Genomic DNA, 17729 nt, shown 5'->3' on the forward strand with positions numbered 1-17729 from the left:
TGATTACAGCATTCTTACCAAGTTATTAATGATTAGCATAATATTTCGTCAGGACTGTATCATGCTTGGTATGTACACTTCCATGTTATAGGAGAATGAAAGGTTCAGATTTGTCTATAATAACCAATGCTGATCAAACAGTCTTGCTCACCAGATTGCAAAATCATGTCATGTGCAAAGTTGTAACATATAAAGTATAAAATAAACTGTATTAATTGTTAATTCATCTGACTTAAATATTAAGGGCCTACTTACCTAGTCATTTCATCATGCAGGTACTGAGTTAGCAAAAACAATAAAGCTTAATCAAACATCCTACTACTATTTTGAAGATCTGGCTGAAGAGTGGTAAATAGTTTAATTTTGGTAAATGTGATATTGCATTTTAGCAAAACACATGAGGGCAGGACTTGTAAAAGTAGTGTGTTTTGTAGTGTTGTAGAACAGAGTTGGAGATAGCGAGAACTGCAGACGCTGGACAGTCTGTGGATAAAGAGTGGAGCTGGAAAAAGCACAACAGGTCAAGCATCAGAACAAGAGGAGTCAACGTTTCAGGTTGGAACCTTTCGACCTAGTGGTTCAAGTACATAATTCTTTGGAGTTCATGTCATATGTAGATAGGGTGGTTAAGTCATTTAGCATGCGTGCCTTTGTTGCTCCATCATTACGCAGAGGAGTTGGAATATTGTGTTAAGGTTGTGCACAATATTGATGAGACCTCTTCTGGAGTATTGTGTCCAGTTTTGGTTACCCTGCAGTAGGAAGGATATTAAGCTGGAGAGGGCTGAGAAGAGATTTACCAGGATGTTGCTGGACATGGAAAGTTTGAGTTACAGGGGAGACTGATTGGCTGGGACATTTTTCAATGGAGCATTGGTGTTTGAGAGGTGACCTTTTATAGAGGTTTATAAAATCATGAGTATAGATAAGGTGAATGGCAGATTTTTTTCCCTTGGGTGGGGGATTTCAAGACTGAGGGGCATAGTTTTAAGATGAGAGGAGAAAGATTTTTTCAAAAGTGAGTGAGCTCGGGCTTTTCATGCTGGAGAAGGAGGAAGAGAGGTGACTTAGAGGTGTATAAGGTAATGAGAGGCATAGATAGAGTAGATAGCCAGAGACTTTTCCCCAGGACTGAAGTGGCTGTCATGAGGGATCATAATTTTAAGGTGATTGGAGGAAAGTGTAGGGGAGATGTCAGAGTGAGGTTCTTTACACAGACTGGTAGGTGTGTGGAATGCAGTGCCAGCGATGTTAGTAGAGTCAGAGATGTTAGGGACATTTAAGCGTTTGCTGGACAACCACATGGACGGCAGTAAATTGAGGGATGTGTAGGTTAGGTTGATCTTAGATTAAGATAAATGCTTGGCACAACATCGTGGGCCGAAGGGCCTGTTCTGTGCTGTACTGTTCAATATTCTATATGTTCTAAAGCCAGGGGGAAAATTTATTTACACAGTGGAGTGAACTTCCAAAGGAAATGGTGGATGCAGGTACAACGTTTGAAAGGCATTTAGGTAAGTACATGAATAAGAAATGTTTGGAAGGATATGGGTCAAGTGCAGGCAGGTAGGACTAGTTTAGTTTGGGATTATGGTCAACATTGACTGTTTGGAACAAAAGGTCTGTTTCCGTGCTGTATGACTCTTGTTTTCATTCGTGTGGATGGATTGGAGAAGCTGGGATTGTACTCCATGAACAAGAAGATGAAGGAAGATTTGGTAGTGGTTCTCCGAGGAGAAAGTGAGGACTGCAGATGCTGGAGATCAGAGCTGAAAATGTGTTGCTGGAAAAGCGCAGCAGGTCAGGCAGCATCCAAGGAACCATTCCTGAAGAAGGGCTCATGCCCAAAACGTCGATTCTCCTGCTCCTTGGATGCTGCCTGACCTGCTGCACTTTTCCAGCAACACATTTTCAGCTAGTCGTTCTCAGAGCCATGAATATGGGCATAATGTCTAAAAACGTTTAGAATTGGTAGAAAGATCAAGAATCAGATAATCTGGATTTAGTGATTGGTAAAGAATCAAAAACAACAGTAAAATACTTGCACACACCTGAAATGCTCTGTGTGGTGGAGGTATATTTGACAAACAGGAAGAAAGCTAACCATCCGACTTAATGAGCACCAACTGGCAACCAGATGACATGAACCCTCTCCCTCATCTCTACACATAGACCAAGAAGGCCATCAAATCAACTATGATAAAGTAACTATTCTGGGGCAAGCAAACCAGAGACACCTAAGAGAGTTCTTGGGAAGCCTGGTTTCCTATCCAAAAAGCCATCAACAAACACACACACCCAGTGTGCAAACTGCTGCAGTGAAGACCCGCAAGTGACACTATCCGCAACAAACTGGACCACACAAAAATGTAAGTGGACTGAAGTTGCACTGATGTTGCTCAGCATGGTAACAAAACATCTGCACAATAACCCAGCAGCTTGGCGAGCTATCCAATTACCTTATCCACAACCTGAGCAGCAGATATCCTTGAAATCCGTGCAGATTTGATTCCAGCTTGCAAAAGGGAATTTAATGAACTTGTAGAGAAAGAATATTTACAGGGCTATGAGAGTGAGGGTATGGGGTTAGCTAAATTATTCTTGTACAGAGCAGGGAGGGCTGAATGGACCCCTGCGCTTTGACTGTTGTGATGCTGCATCATGTCTTATGTGAATAAGTGAATGACAAGTTGGGCAGAAGTTTGAGTTGTTTTCCTGGTGGTATCAAACCAAATGAAGGCTTTCAAATGCTGGCTGGCATGCTTCTTCATGCATTATATATGGGACACTGTGAAACATGCATGTATTTAGGATATTGCATGGTATAAGGGTTGGATGATTGTTATTATTGAGTACTCTATATCTGATCTATCAAGTTTATCCATGCAACTGTACCCAAACTAGGCAACCAAATTATATTGCAGGATTGTATTGTTAGTTTATCTTTCCTTTTTCCAGCCAAAGCGGATTAATGTTTATGCTTTTATTCTTCCTGTGTGGAAAATTTAATGGAGTTTGATTCACTGACTAGTGACACTCTGGAATTAGCTTGGTCCTGGCAGTATGCATGTCTAACTGCTGAAATGAAGGACTCATCTATAAAAGGACTATCCTATAAAATCATCGTCGTCTGTCTGTGAGAGATGATGGAGACAGCAGGCAATTCATTTGAAATGAGATTCCTTCATTTGGTTGTGAGCAAAGTGAGAGAATGAGAGAATTTTTGTTGATGGCTGAGAAAGCTAATTTTTAAGAGGCAGCTCCTGCCATAAGTACAGCACATAAAGCTATCAGGTGTCATTGTGACTTGTTTTCAGAACTGTTGTCTGTTGCCAAGCTGCTGTACCTACTGGTCATCGTGGTTTTGCACACCAGGCCAGTGGAGATGTTTGCATTTTCCTGTTTAATCAGACATACCGAAAAGGAGTAATCGATGCTTAGGAACTCCTGGTCCTGTTCGTAACCAGCCTTGAAGCAGAACATTTGGAGTCAGGTGATCAGGAGGATCCTCAATCCCCACAAGACAGAAAGTTCTTTGATATGTGACTGTCTTCTATCCTGCTCATGTGTGTTGGAGTCAGCGAAGCTGCCACTGTTTGATTACAGACTTAGGAACTCTGCTTTTGAGAGAACTTTGCACTTGTTTGGTCCTGTCAGGGTAGACTCATGATGCACGGTACATCATAAAGATGGTAATTGTTGAGCTGCTTTTCTTAAATTGTGAATTAGAGCTATCGTGGCCACACTACAAGCTGCTGAGAGCATAGCTTTGGAAATCATCAACTTAGTCCCAAGGGTCAGGATGATGTTATTCCATGTGCTTTTTGTGAGTTGGCCAAAAGGGTGGTGGTTTTTTAAAAAATCCCTCTATCAAGTTCTGCATCAAGGGATTGGTTGTAACCGTGAAAGCAGCGACCTCATCCATGTGTTGACTAGCACAGTACAGAGCATAGAGAAGTTCCTTGAGCAGGATGCACTGTTTCTGTCTTTGTTTTCAGTCTGATAGATTGTAGAACTTGTCATTTGATCTAATGTGCAAGTCAACTCATAAATGCTGGGAAGGCAAAGGTCAGGTATGTGATGATGATGTCAAACAGAAAAGGGATTAGGGCATACCCTCTTGCACTCTGGTCCTCACTTTTGAAATGGTTGGCAGTAGAGCCATCAAACCCCAGAGTGCGTACTGTCAGGGAAGGAACAGATGAAACAGAGGAACTTTGGACGTCCAGTTTTCCACAGAAGTCTTGTAGAGTCCTGCTCTATTGCCTTTATCAAATGCCTTTAATGAGACAATCTATGAAAGTAAGATAAAGAGGTACACCTTGTTCCCCACACGAGCTACAAGAGGTCATATCCCCTGTAGACTGTCAGCACTAAAACCAAATGCTACTTTTTGGTATGGGATGGCAGGATGTTTGTGATTAGCAGTACTGCCTTACGATGCCAATTCGATTTCAGCCTTGGTTGACTGTGGAGTTTGAATATTCTCTCCCTGTCTGTGTGGGTGTCTGCTAGGTGATCTGGTTTCCTCCCACAGTTCTAAGATGTGCAGGTTAGTGAATTGGCCATGTGAAATTGCTAGATAATTTCCAGGGCTTTGCAGGCTGGATGGATTAGTCATGATAACAAGTAGGGATTGGTTGTGATGCTCTTTAGAGGGTCAGTGCAGATTTGATGGGCCAAAAGGCCTTTTTCTACACTTGATGGATTCTATGATTCTTAGTCTGTAACTGGAATGGAGTATTTTCAGTATGACCCCAGCAAAGTCCTTCCCTGTAATGTTGAGAATTGATTATAGTTGTTGCAGTCTCCTCTACAATCTTTTTGTTTTTGTATAATTCTTTTAAGTTTGTATTTTTAAATAACTCATTGATTTCAGCCTTGTCCCAGTGCCTGCGTGGGTTTCCTCCCACAGTCCAAAGATGCGCAGGCTAGGTGATTAGAGTTGAAAAATGTGGTGCTGGAAAAACACAGCAGGCCAGGCAGCATCCGAGGAGCAGGAGAGTTGACGTTTTGGGCATAAGCCCTTTATGCCCAAAGCATCGATTCTCCTGTTCCTCGGATGCTGCCTGGCCTGCTGTGTTTTTCCAGCACCACATCTTTCAATTCTGGTACTCCAGCATCTGCAGTCCTCACTTTCTCCTAGGCTAGGTGATTAGAGCTGAAAGTGTGTTGCTGGAAAAGCGCAGCAGGTCAGGCAACATCCAGGGAACTGGAGAATCGACGTTTCGGGCATAAGGTGATTAGCCTTGCTAAATTGTCAGTAGTGTCCAATGTTGTGTAGGCTAGGTGAATTAGCCATGGGAATTGTAGGATTACAGGGATAGGGTAGGGGACTGGGTGGGATGCTCTTTGGAGGGTCAGTGCAGACTCAATAGGCCAAATGTTTGTAATTGGAAACTTCCGGAGGAATGCTTTTGCTGTAATTTGTGTGGTGTTGCGTTCTGTGCTGTGATGGGTGTGTGGAGAGCACTGAGTAGTTTATCCTTTCTTGCATTGATAATCTCAAGTTGGTGCCAAGATCCAGACCTTGTGTGATACCTTGTAAAGTCTGCCCTGAAAGAGAGTGTTGTCAACTCAAAGTTGATTCAGGTCACAAAGCTTCAATCATAATGGATTTTTCAAAAAAATGTTGCCCACCCCATGATGACCAGAAGTTGGACCATGAATCATTGTGCTCTGAAGTTACACAGGCTGAATAGCCTCCAACCATTTGAAATGGTGCCCAAATATTGTCAAGAAAGTTGTAAAAATGCTCTTTGTCTAAGGAGCTGGCATAGAGAGTTAAGCACAAATGATGTTAACTGCACCTCCATTAAACAATAGCTGCAGGGAAATGAGGTGCTCTGAAGTTAATGTAGTCAGTTGACTGTTAGCCAGTTGCTCCCTCTAAGCCTATGCCTTGCTTTTGGTCTTCAGTGCTCTTTCAATGCCAGTTGAAGGTGTGATTATCCTCCGGGAAAGAGCGTGTGTTGGTATTGCGGTTTATTATAGAATAGTAATGTTGACAGGAAGATAGTGCAGCTCAGTCAGTTAAATCTTATGAATGTTTACAGTGAAATATGGGTGGTTATTGATGCAAGGGGGCACATTCTCCACACTCAGGATTTCAAGCTAAGTGGTTATCTTTCTCTGTGTGGCATAGACATGGGTTTAGATGTTGCAGGCTTGCCGTTGATCTCTACCTCTCTCAGCCTGTAGGATGGTATCTAAAAGAAAGCCCATATGTCTTTAGGCCTAATTGGTTGCAAGAGTAGTTAAAAAGTGTTAACTTCAAAGAAATGCTAACAGCATATTGTAGTGACTAATGTCTTCAGTTACTGCATTAGCCATTAGCGTGTATGTTACTTGGTAGATCATGCATATATTGGTTGTGGGTAATTGTACCCTTTAATTATTTGAAAGATCTTTGAGTTCTTAAATGCACTTTAGCCCAATGCTCCTGATATTTGGGTATCCAGTGCAGAAGGGTTTAGACAAGTGGAAGGACCTCCTCTTGAATCTACTGCTGGGCCTGATCAAGTTGGCTATTAACCGGTCCAGACAGTGGGTTGTGGAAGGGGTCATTTCTGTTGACTGTCTGCCCCTCTTCATTCATGCCTGGGTATCATTAAAGAGGAAGCAGTTCTCCGATAATTTAGAGAGATGTGGGCATTGCAGGATGTGGAGTGCTTTTTTTTTTCTCCTTCCATTTTGCATTTCAATTTAGCTCATTCCCAGACTCTCAACCTGCCCTCACTTGTTGATGGTTAGCATTGCTGTGAACAGACTTTGCATGTAAATATTCCATTGGCTATACGGATGATTCGCTGGTACCGGTCTCTAGATAAAGGGTCAAATGTCGCGTGATGTGGTGAAGGGGTAAATCCATTCAGTTGTATTGTCAGAGTAGTTTTGGGTTTTTAAACAAAATTCTTGTTAACATTGAGAAGCATCAGCTGACAGGATTCCGTTTCCACAAACGTGTCCCCCAGGTGTGTCATTCCTGGCTCCTCTTAGAGTGGACAAGGCATTCTCCACACCCCACCCTCTCAAAAGTCATTGCCAGCTAGTGAAACACACTCTAGCTTCTAATTCACCAGAGTCTCCCACTTCAGCAAATGAAGTGAAATTTAAAAACAAAAATAAATTGCTGGAGAAGCTCAGCAGGTCTGGCAGCATCTTTGGAGGGAAATCAGTGTTTTGGGTCTGCTGACCCTTCTTCAGAACTGATGATAGCTACAAAGAAGTTTTTTATCGCCACTTCATTTACTCCTTAACCCCTCTCCTACCTTCTGCATAGATAGAGTCCAAAGATAGAAAAGAACAGTTGGACAGATAAAGGAGTGGATAATGGTTAGCCTAGTTGAACTAATGGCTACTATGAATGGCTAACAGTGGGCAGATTGTGTGATAACAAGGCCTGGTGTGTGGGGGTGGGGGTAAAGGACAAGGACATGGGAGAACGTGCTTCAAACCCCAAAATTGTTGAACTCCATATTCAGTCCAGAAGGCTGTAGAATTGCCAAGCATAAAATGAAGTGCTATTCTTCTTGCTTATGCTGAGCTGTGCTGATGCACTGCAGCAAGCCTGTGACACAGATGTTGGCCAAAGAACAAGATAACATATTGAGGTGGCAGGCAACTGAAAGTACAGGGTTGTCTTTGGTCACTCGGCCTACACTTCCTTTTCCCAATGTAGAGGAGGCCACATTGTGAGCAGTGAATGCAGAAGACTAGATTGAGTGAAGTGCAAGGTAAAGTGCTGCTTCGCCTGAAAGGTGTGTTTGGGCCCTTGGATACAGAGAAGGAAGGAGGTAAATGGGCAGGTGTTACCCCTTCTGCAGTTGAAGGGGAAGGTACTCTGGGGCTGCTGAGAGGTGTTGGGGACGGAGGGTGGGTGGACCAGGGTATCCTGGAGGCAACAGTCCTTGCAGAAGGCTGACAAGGGAGGGGAAGGGAATGTGCCTGGACATGGTGGAATGGTGGCTAATAGTCCTCTGGATGAGGATGATAGGTGAGGAAAAGGGGGACTCTATAGCTTTTGTCGGAGGGAAGAGAGGGCGTGAGGACGGATGTGTGGCAGGTGGGTTGGATCTGGCTGAGGGCCCTATCGACTGTGATGGGGAATTCTGGGTTGAGAACCAAGGTGGGCATTTTCCAAGACCCCCTTATTGAAGTTGGCATAATCAAGTTGGTCGTTGCACGGTAGTGGCGGAGCAGGGTGCTAAAGCTGGAGCTCGTCTGCTCTGCCTATTCTTGTTTTTTTTTCTTCTGTCTCTTTTACTTCCTCTTAATGTTTTTTCTTTTTTCTCTGACTCACGGCAGTCAGCAGCAACCTCCTTTGTAGGGGTCTCATGGCATAGTGTGGTCACCTTCTGTCGTCCTCCAGTGGCCTCCTGGCCTGGGGTGTCTGGCATAGTGTGGGAGCCAGAGCCCAGTGTGGTCTGTTGCACTGACCTTTTATTTCAGTAATGCTGGACATCTTGTTTCTGTATTGTCTAAGATCTTGTCAGTAAAGAAGCTGTGCCTAGTACTTTTGTAGCTAAGTCAGTGCTATAACTGGCAATGTATAAGTGTTTCACTATACTCATTGAGTGTGTGACAATAAAGGTTGTTAAATTCAGAACAGATTTGACAGAAACTGAAGAATTGAATTGATGTATTAGAGTCTTTATAGGAAGTAGGGTGTGAGAATGTATAGTTAAGGTAACTGTGGGAGTCAGTTGAGTTTGTAATGAATATTGGTAGCCAGCCTATCACCAGAAATGGAAACAGATGTTGAGAAAGGGAAGGGCAGATTCAGAGATGGACTAGCTGAAGATGAGATCGGGGTGGAAGTTGGATGTGAAATGATAAAACTTTTCCAATTTCGAATGGGGGGTTGGGGAAGTAGCACCAATGATATCAGTTTACCGAAGAAGGGTTATGGGTGGGGGCTGGAATAGGACTGGAACAAGGAACATTCCACTTACCCCACAAAGACGGGCATAACTGGGGTCTGTGCGGGTACCTATGACCACCTCTTTGACCTGAAGTGAAATTAACCCCCTCACTAGCCTTTCAAAACAACATAGCACTGAGTAAACCCCATGGCTCCCACCATAGTAACAATTTATAAAATCCTTCACACACTGAATCTCCAAAAAATAATTCCGCTGTAAAATCCTACCAAAATAGAAATAACCACTTAGTGTGGCACTGGATGCCCTTCATTTGCTAATAAAAGTAGTCTAGAAATCAAGTGCCCATTGGTTAAATGGTGAGGCCTCCCTCGGCCACATGGGACCTCAGGGTAGCTAATCCAAATGCTGGAGGAAAGGACACTCACACTGCACATAGTTGCCATTTCCTGATACATTCAATCATACCTGCTTTCAAACCTTTCATCACACCAAGTCTTAGGTTCCCTCTTGTATTCTCATGGCATAAATAAAACATAAAAATTGAAAGGATATAGCACAGGAATGGGGAACAGACCATGCAGCTCTCTTTGAGTCTGCTGTCGTATGATCATGCTGATTCCCTGCCTTGGATCTATGTAAAACAAAATTTGTTGATAAGTTGTGTGGAAATGCAGTCAAAATGCCAGGAGTGTGTGTTTCTTTAATAAGGCTAGCTCAGAGTACTAAAGGAAACATGGGAGAGATGCTGAAGCATGCGAGGATAATATAAGAGGCGATCTAGCCATTTGGAGAAGCAGCACATGGTGCTCTCAATCTACGTGAACTCACACTTAGTGAGAATGGATTAGCTCTTTACAGAGTTGGTTGATGTTACAGAAATAAAGCCAGGGCTATCTCTTTTCAGTGAGGCACCACTGGTGCTTGATGGAACCTGACCAGTCCTGACAATTGGCTAAACCAGTTGTGTGGCAGATGAGCTGAAATTTGTGCCCATTTTACTTGGGAATGCAGTTGGATACAATTCCAGAAAGCAAACAGCTTGAAACTATCCTTTCAGGGACTGGAGCTGAAAATGTGTTGCTGGAAAAGCGCAGCAGGTCAGGCAGCATCCAAGGAGGAGCAGAATCAATATTTCGGGCATGAGCCCTTCTTCAAGAAGAAGGGCTCATGCCCGAAACGTCAATTCTCCTCCTTGGATGCTGCCTGACCTGCTGCGCTTTTCCAGCAACACATTTTCAGCTCTGATCTCCAGCATCTGCAGTCCTCACTTTCTCCTTTTAGGGACTGGAGCATAGATGAGAGATTTGTGAAAGAAAGCTGCAAGATTGCAAACTTGAGAGCCAAAGATACACAATTATAAGCTTGCAAATGCAGATCTCTCTAATGGGAAAATGTCATTATTGGGATGGTTGAAAAATAAAGTCAGATTCTTAGGGCTTGGATTGATTGACTAAGGGTTTCGCACCAAGCACTCACTGTCTGAATTGAAGAAGTCACAAATCAGCAGTGGGTTGGAATGCTCTACATTTCCTGAATTAATGCAGTTTCAGTAACATGGAAGAAGTTTGATGCCATCCAGGACAAAGCAACCTGCTTGATTGTCTCCCCAATCATTATCTTCACATTTATTCAATATCATTACACAGGGGGATCTGTGTGTGACATTTACAGTAACGCATCAAGCTGCCTTTGACAGCATCTTCCAAATTAATAATCTGTAACACCTAGAAGGACACACAAAGTAGGTGTAATGAAAACAACAGAACTTGTAAGATTCCCTATGAGCAGGTGGTCTTGACTTGAAACTACATCGTCTTTTTCTCATTGCTGTTAAAATCCTGGAATTCCCTAACAAACAGCACTTGATATTGTCACACTACGGCAACTGCAAGACAGAGGGTGGTGGTGGTGGTGGAGGATTGTTTTTCAGACTGGAGGCCTGTGACCAGTGGAGTGCCACAAGGATTGGTGCTCGGTCCACTACGTTTTGTCATTTGCACAAATGATTTGGATGTGAGCATAAGAGGTATGGTTAGTAAGTTTGCAGGTGACCGCAAAATTGGAGGTGTAGTGGATAGCAAAGAAGGTTCCCTCTGATTACAATGGGATCTTGATCAGGTGGGCCAATGGGCTGAAGAGTGGCAGATGGAGTTTAATTTAGATAAATGCGAGGTGCTGCATTTTGGGAAAGCAAATCTTAACAGGACGTATACACTTAATGGTAAGATCCTAGGAAGTGTTGCTGAACAAAGAGACCTTGGAGTGCAGGTTCATAGCTCCTTGAAAGTGGAGTTGCAGGTAGATAGGATAGTGAAGAAGGCATTTGGTATGCTTTCCTTTATTGGTCAGAGTATTGAGTACAGGAGTTGGGAGGTCATGTTGTGGCTATACAGGACATTGGTTAGGCCACTGTTGGAATATTGCGTGCAGTTCTAGTCTCCTTCCTATCAGAAAGATGTTGTGAAACTTGAAAGGGTTCAGAAAAGATTTACAAGGATGCTGCCAGGGCTGGAGGATTTGAGCTATAGGGGGAGGTTGAAATAGGCTAGGGCTGTTTTCCCTGCAGCGCCTGAGGTTGAGGGGTACCCTTATAGAGGTTTATAAAATCATAAGAGGCATGGATAGGGTAAATAGACAAAGTTTTTTTCCCTGGGGTGGGCGAGTGCAGAACTAGAGGGCCTAGGTTTAGGGTGAGGGGGGAAAGATATAAAAGAGACCTAAGGGGCAACTTGTTCACACAGAGAGTGGTATGTTTATGGAATGAGCTGCCAGAGGATGTGGTGGAGGCTACTACACTTGTAACATTTAAAAGGCATTTGGATGGATATATGAATAGGAAGGGTTTGGAGGGATCTGGGCCAGGTGCTGGCAGGTGGGACTAGATTGGGTTGGGATATCTGGTCAGCATGGTCAAGTTGGACCGAAGGGTCTGTTTGCGTGCTGTACATCTGAGAGTAGCTTACCATTACCTTCTCCAGAGCAATTAAGAATGAGCAATAAATATGGATTTGATTAAATAGAGTTTTTTTAAAAACTGAATTGTAATATACAGGGAAATTGAGGTAGATGAGGTGATGAAAATTTTAATGTTGTTTCTATCGGATTCATATTTCAGCAAAGCAACTTGAGGTACTCTGACTGGAATAATTTCAGAATAATTGTGCAAACATATTGAGAAATGTTTTTGTCCTAAACATATAATTCTTTGTGCTTAATACTTGGGAAGATTTGAAGACTTTCAGTATTTTCACAACAAGATTTATATTGCTTTCTGTTTGTCTTTGCATTTTCTTAGTCCTGTATTTGTCACAACTTAATCCAGTAGAGAAATGTCTCCACTCTGCAATAGAGTTGATTTAGAACCTTTTTTTTTGTGTAAATGTAATAGCTGGCCGAGCCCCAAATTAGAAATGTAAAATGTCATTTAAATTTGATTCTGTTGTGATTGTAAGGAGTATGTAGAATTTAAACTTGTGTGTGGCTCATGTTCCAAGAACATCACAGAATTTACCTTGAACTAACAAGTAATTCGTTAACTTAGCAATACAGTGCCATTGGTGCAATTTCACAATATGCTTTCATCAATTACTGTAAGTTACCCATGCCATTTAACTTTGGAAACCTGGTTGGCCATCAAGGTTTGAGTGTTTGAGCAAGAAGTTTATGGAAACAGGCCTTAATACCTAATGCATATAATTTTACATTGGAAATTGCTGAACTGAAACCTGTTTGGTGCAAAAATGACAGGGTTTAATGCTTTGTTTAAAAAAGGATTACATTACTTCTTAATTCAAAAGGATAACAAAAATATTGGGATAACTTCATGTTGGACTTGTGTGTGGGATGAGAAAACCTTTGCAGGTTTATTTAGGTAAGTATTCCTTAGAAACAAACCGATCTTGGGTTTAATTCTGGTCATTACTCGGAAGGATGTTCGGCCTGTGAGAGATCCCTCTACCTTCACGCCAAATAAGTGAAAGAATCTATTATAACTAAAGAATTTGAGAATTAGTTTCACAGATAGCAGTTATGTCAGAAAGGGATATTTGTATATGTTCCGACAGATGTGTTAAAAAGTATGCTGTCATGCAAGATGTGAACGCAGATATATCAAATCTGCAGTAAAATGCTCGATTCAAGTTTGTAATTATAGGTGCGGTGTGTTTTCATGTCATGGGAATTCAGTGCAACCATCTTTTGAAAGTGCTATGGAAATGTTAATGCAGATGAGAACCCTGTGGAACTTCAACAAGGATAGTTTTTTCACATAACCTTTTTGATAACAATAGCTGATTGGATGTGTGAAACATGACCCTGTAAGGATTTCATGGTCTGTAGTACATGGTGTAAACTTATCAGCCACTCTTCAATTTGATTTCCTTTCCACAAGTGTGATAGTGATATCTTGTCAAATGTTGCATTTCAATATATGTCGTATTAGTGAGTGTTGAACAGGATCTATTGTTTCACTTAGACAATGGAAATATTTTGAAGTGTTATGGAACAATAAAGGATACAAGACTCCTGTGCAAACCACTGGTGTTGCAATTATGATGAACCACTTAAGTAGCATTAGTGTTGAGGTTACTGTCAGAGATTTTAGTTTTAGTTCACAATTTGATCATGAGGATAAATCCTGCAAGTCATGACTATGATATTATCGAATTTGATGTTAGGATTGAGATGGAGAAGGGAGATTTAAGGCAAATTGTAATGCAAGGAGAAAGGATTTGATCACAGTAAACTGTGCTGAAAGGCATTTAGACACTGACTGAATTTACATGATTAGAAATATTTAATACAATACAAAAACGGTAAACATCGTGAGAAGGTAAAGGCTCTGTTTGTATAGTTAAGTGTGGCCTACAAAGGAGTTGAGGCACTATCAAAGTAAAAGGAAAGGCTTAGACTAATAGTGATAAATAGTTATAGAAAGTTGCAAAGACATGCAAAAGAATTAGTATATAGTACAAAAAGGATAATTAAACAAAACTATTGCCAAAAGCATTTTAATTATAACTGGATGAGTGGTAAAAGGGTTTGTGGGTCTATTAAAATAAAGACACAGACCAGACCAACGTGGAAAATAAAGAAATGGTAGACTTGTTAATTCATTCCTAATCTGTTGTTACAGTGGAGAATGGATATAATAACTGATTACAAAGAAACCTAACAAAATAAGTCAGAGTATGGAAACTTTGTAGATGTAATTATTTTTTCAAAAGGTGGCACTGGAGGAAGCATTTTGAAGGGTTTAACAGGTTTAATTCCAAAGTATTGAAAAAATATTGATTAAATTGTAAATGTATGGTTCAAAATATCCCCAAAGCCTTTTGGATTCTGAAATGTTGCATTTGGATTGAAAGATTGCAAATGTTATTTAATTAAGAAGTGAACATTATAAATCCAGTTAATTCATTTTGAGTATGGGAAGTTCCTGTTCATTTTAAACTAGCTGTGCACTTGAACAGGCATGAGCTGATCAGGAAGTTTAGTTAAATGTTTTTGAGACTAGCAAAATGAAGGATGTTGTCTGTCATTTTTTTTGTCATGGACTATCAGAAGGTTTCTTTGATTGCACACCAGTTTATCAGTGAATATTTTTTTAATCAATCTGTTCAGACAAGTCATGACACACCACTGTAACAGGTTGGACTTCAACCCAGCATTCTGGCCCAGAAGTAGGGACAACTGTAACTGTGTCATATTTATTACTAAATAAATGAAAACAGTGCAGTGGAAACAATCCTGTTATATGGGTTAGTAGTTGATGGGAAGTGAGATAGGTGAAGGGAATGCGCTCTGGGTGGCTTTGACAGATGGGATTATATGTTGATCGTGTCTTTGTGTATTAATGACTTGGATGAAGTTGCAGAGAGAAGACTAAATTAGGAGGCAGGAGTAGTAAGTAGATGGGAGCAGGAAATTACATTAACAGGTGGAATATACAAAAAAAATTACACAGTTCAAGGATTCAGATTTTAGTTTTTAATGGATTTCTGGAATTTTTTTAAAAGGCAGTCAATAAAGTAAAAACAAAAGAATTGTAGATGCTGGAAATCTGAAACAAAAACAAAAATTGTTGGTTCAGTTCTAAAGAACAGTCACTGGACCTGAAATGTTACCTCTGCTTTTTCTCCACAGATACTGCCGGACCTGTTGGTTTCTCTTTTTCTGTTGGTTTCTGTTTTTTGCTTTGATAAAGCGTGATACTTAATTTTAGTTAGTTCCTCCTAGCTGTACATGAAATATATTTTATTTTCTGATCAGGATATGCAAACGTTAAGTCCTGTGTAGTTCTAATGGTTAGTAGTTGCTACTTTCCTGTCATAGAGTCATAGAGATGTACAGCATGGAAACAGACCCTTCGGTCCAACCCATCCATGCCGACCAGATATTTCAACCCTATCCAGTCCCACCTGCCAGCATCCGGCCCAGATCCCTCCAAACCCTTCCTATTCATATACCCATCCAAATGCCTCTTAAATGTTGCAATTGTACCAGCCTCCACCACTTCCTCTGGCAGCTCATTCCATACCTATACCACCCTCTGCGTGAAAAAGTTACCCCTTATGTCTTTTTATATCTTTTCCCTCTCATCCTAAACCTACGACCTCTAGTTCTGGACTCCCCGACCCCAGGGAAAAGACTTTGTCTATTTACCCTATCCATGCCCCTCATAATTTTGTAAACCTCTATAAGGTCACCCCTCAGCCTCCGATGCTCCAGGGAAAACAGCCCCAGCCCGTTCAGCCTCTCCCTGTAGCTCAAATCCTTCAACCCTGGCAACATCATTGTAAATTTTTTCTGAACCCTTTCAAGTTTCGCAACATCTTTCTGATAGGAAGGTGATCAGAATTGCATGCAATATTTCAATAGTGGCCTAACCAATATCCTGTACAGCCGCAACATGACCTCCCAACTCCTGAACTCAAGACTCTGACCAATAAAGGAAAGCATACCAAACACCGCCTTCACTATCCTATCTACCTGCGACTTCACTTTGAAGGAGCTGTGAACCTGCACTTCAAGGTCTCTTTGTTCAGCAATATTCCCTAGGACCTCATTCAATCCCCTAGGAAAGGGGGTGAAGCTTCTTGCATATCGGGTCGGTTTTATGCTTCTCCAGGAAGAAGTACGTTGGCTATGTGGAATATGTTGACCACGAGGATCTGTGTAAATGTGCCTCTGCTTGGAAAAACAGTGATTTTACATTTCAGTGTCCTGAATAATCACTTGCTCTTTGAGCAGAACTTAAACCTTTCATATCATCCATTTAGAGTCATATAGCATAGAAGCAAGCCCTTTGGTCCAACTTGTCTGTGGCAGACAGACATCCCAATCTGACCTTAGTCCCATTTGCCAACATTTGAATCATATCCCTTTAACCCCTCTTATTCATATGCGAGTCGAGTGTGTGGTGCAGGAAAAGCATAGCTGGTCAGGCAGTGTGAGAGGAGTGGGAGAATTGACATTTCGCGCATAAGCTCTGGATATAGGTTTGCTCGCTGAGCTGGAAGGCTTGTTTTCAGATGATTCGTCACCATACTAGGTAACATTTTCAGTGAGCCTCTGGATGAAGCAGGTGGTGTAGCCTGCTTTCTATTTATATGTTTAGGTTTCTGACATCATTTCCTATGGTGATGTAATTTCCTGCTCTTTTTCTCAGGAGGTGGTAAATGAGATCCAAGTCAGTGTGTTTGTTAGATTTCCGGAATTCTAGGAATTCTCGTGCGTGTCTCTGTTTGGCTTGTCCGAGGATAGATGAGTTGTCCCAGTCTCAATGGTGTCCTTCCTCATCCATATGTAAGGATACTAGTGAGAGTGTCTTTTTGTGGCTAGTTAACATTCATGTATCCTGGTGGCTAGTTTTCTGCCTGTTTGTCCAATGTAGTGTTTGTTACAGTTCTTGTGAGGTATTTTGTTAATGACATTTATGGGCTACACTACCAGTGCTTCATCTGGAGGCTGACTGAAGATGTTACCTAGTATGGTGACGAAACATCTGAAAACGAACCTTCCAGCTCGGTGAGCAAACCTACATCCAGAACCTCTGCCTATGCTACAAATCTCAAAGCTCGCGAGCATAAGCTCTTCATCAGGAATGCTTCATTTCTGATGAAGAGCTTATGCTCAAAATGTTCCTTTTCCTGCTTCCTGGTTGTTGTTTGACTGGCTGTGCTTTTCCAGCACGACGCTTGAATCTGATGTCCAGCATCTGCAGTCCTCATGTTCTCCCTTGCTATTCTGGGTTTGGACTTTTTTTTTCCCCCCACCCCTGGGAGAAAGACCCTGGAAATTTACTTTAGCCATGCTCCTCATGATTTTATAAACCTCTATAAGGTCATTCTTCATCCTCAGATACTCCAGGGGGAAAAAAGCACCAACCTATTTAGCCCCTCACTATAACTCAAACTCTTCAGTCCTGGCAACATCTTTGTATGTCTTTTCTGCATCCTCTCCTGTTTCATCCCATCCTTCCTATATAAGGAAATTTGTGTGCAAAATCAGTTTAGAAAGTTATCATTGGGACACTTTTCTTGCCTTGTGCTGATGCTGCAGTTCATTTATGGCATTTGAATAACACTACTGCAAATGTAGCCCTGCTGCTTTGATAAATTGATGCTTCAACTTGCTCAAATGTCCCTCAATGCTTTTCCAGTGGTATAAAAGTTTGGGGAGTATAGCTGTTAATTTAATGTACTTGTGTCCCTTTTTTACTTTGCTTTGGAGGTTTGATTAGGGATAATCGGCATTTTGTTTTCCCAGCAGGAGATCTTGGCTGACAAATCTAGTGACCTATTTCAAGGAGGTGACCAAGTGGGTAGATGAGGGTACGGCAGT

The 17729-nt window shown here is 41.6% G+C and overlaps 1 protein-coding gene across 2 annotated transcripts in view; it reads left to right on the forward strand.

The window, feature by feature from the left end:
- Positions 1-17729, forward strand: part of fbxo11b (F-box protein 11b) — a 154505-nt gene that overhangs the window by 1547 nt on the left and 135229 nt on the right. The window lies entirely within an intron of this gene.

Source organism: Chiloscyllium plagiosum, unplaced genomic scaffold, assembly GCF_037043375.1.
Source record: "Chiloscyllium plagiosum isolate Xiang-an unplaced genomic scaffold, Cpla_swu_hap1 HiC_scaffold_10, whole genome shotgun sequence".
Lineage (NCBI taxonomy): Eukaryota > Metazoa > Chordata > Chondrichthyes > Orectolobiformes > Hemiscylliidae > Chiloscyllium > Chiloscyllium plagiosum.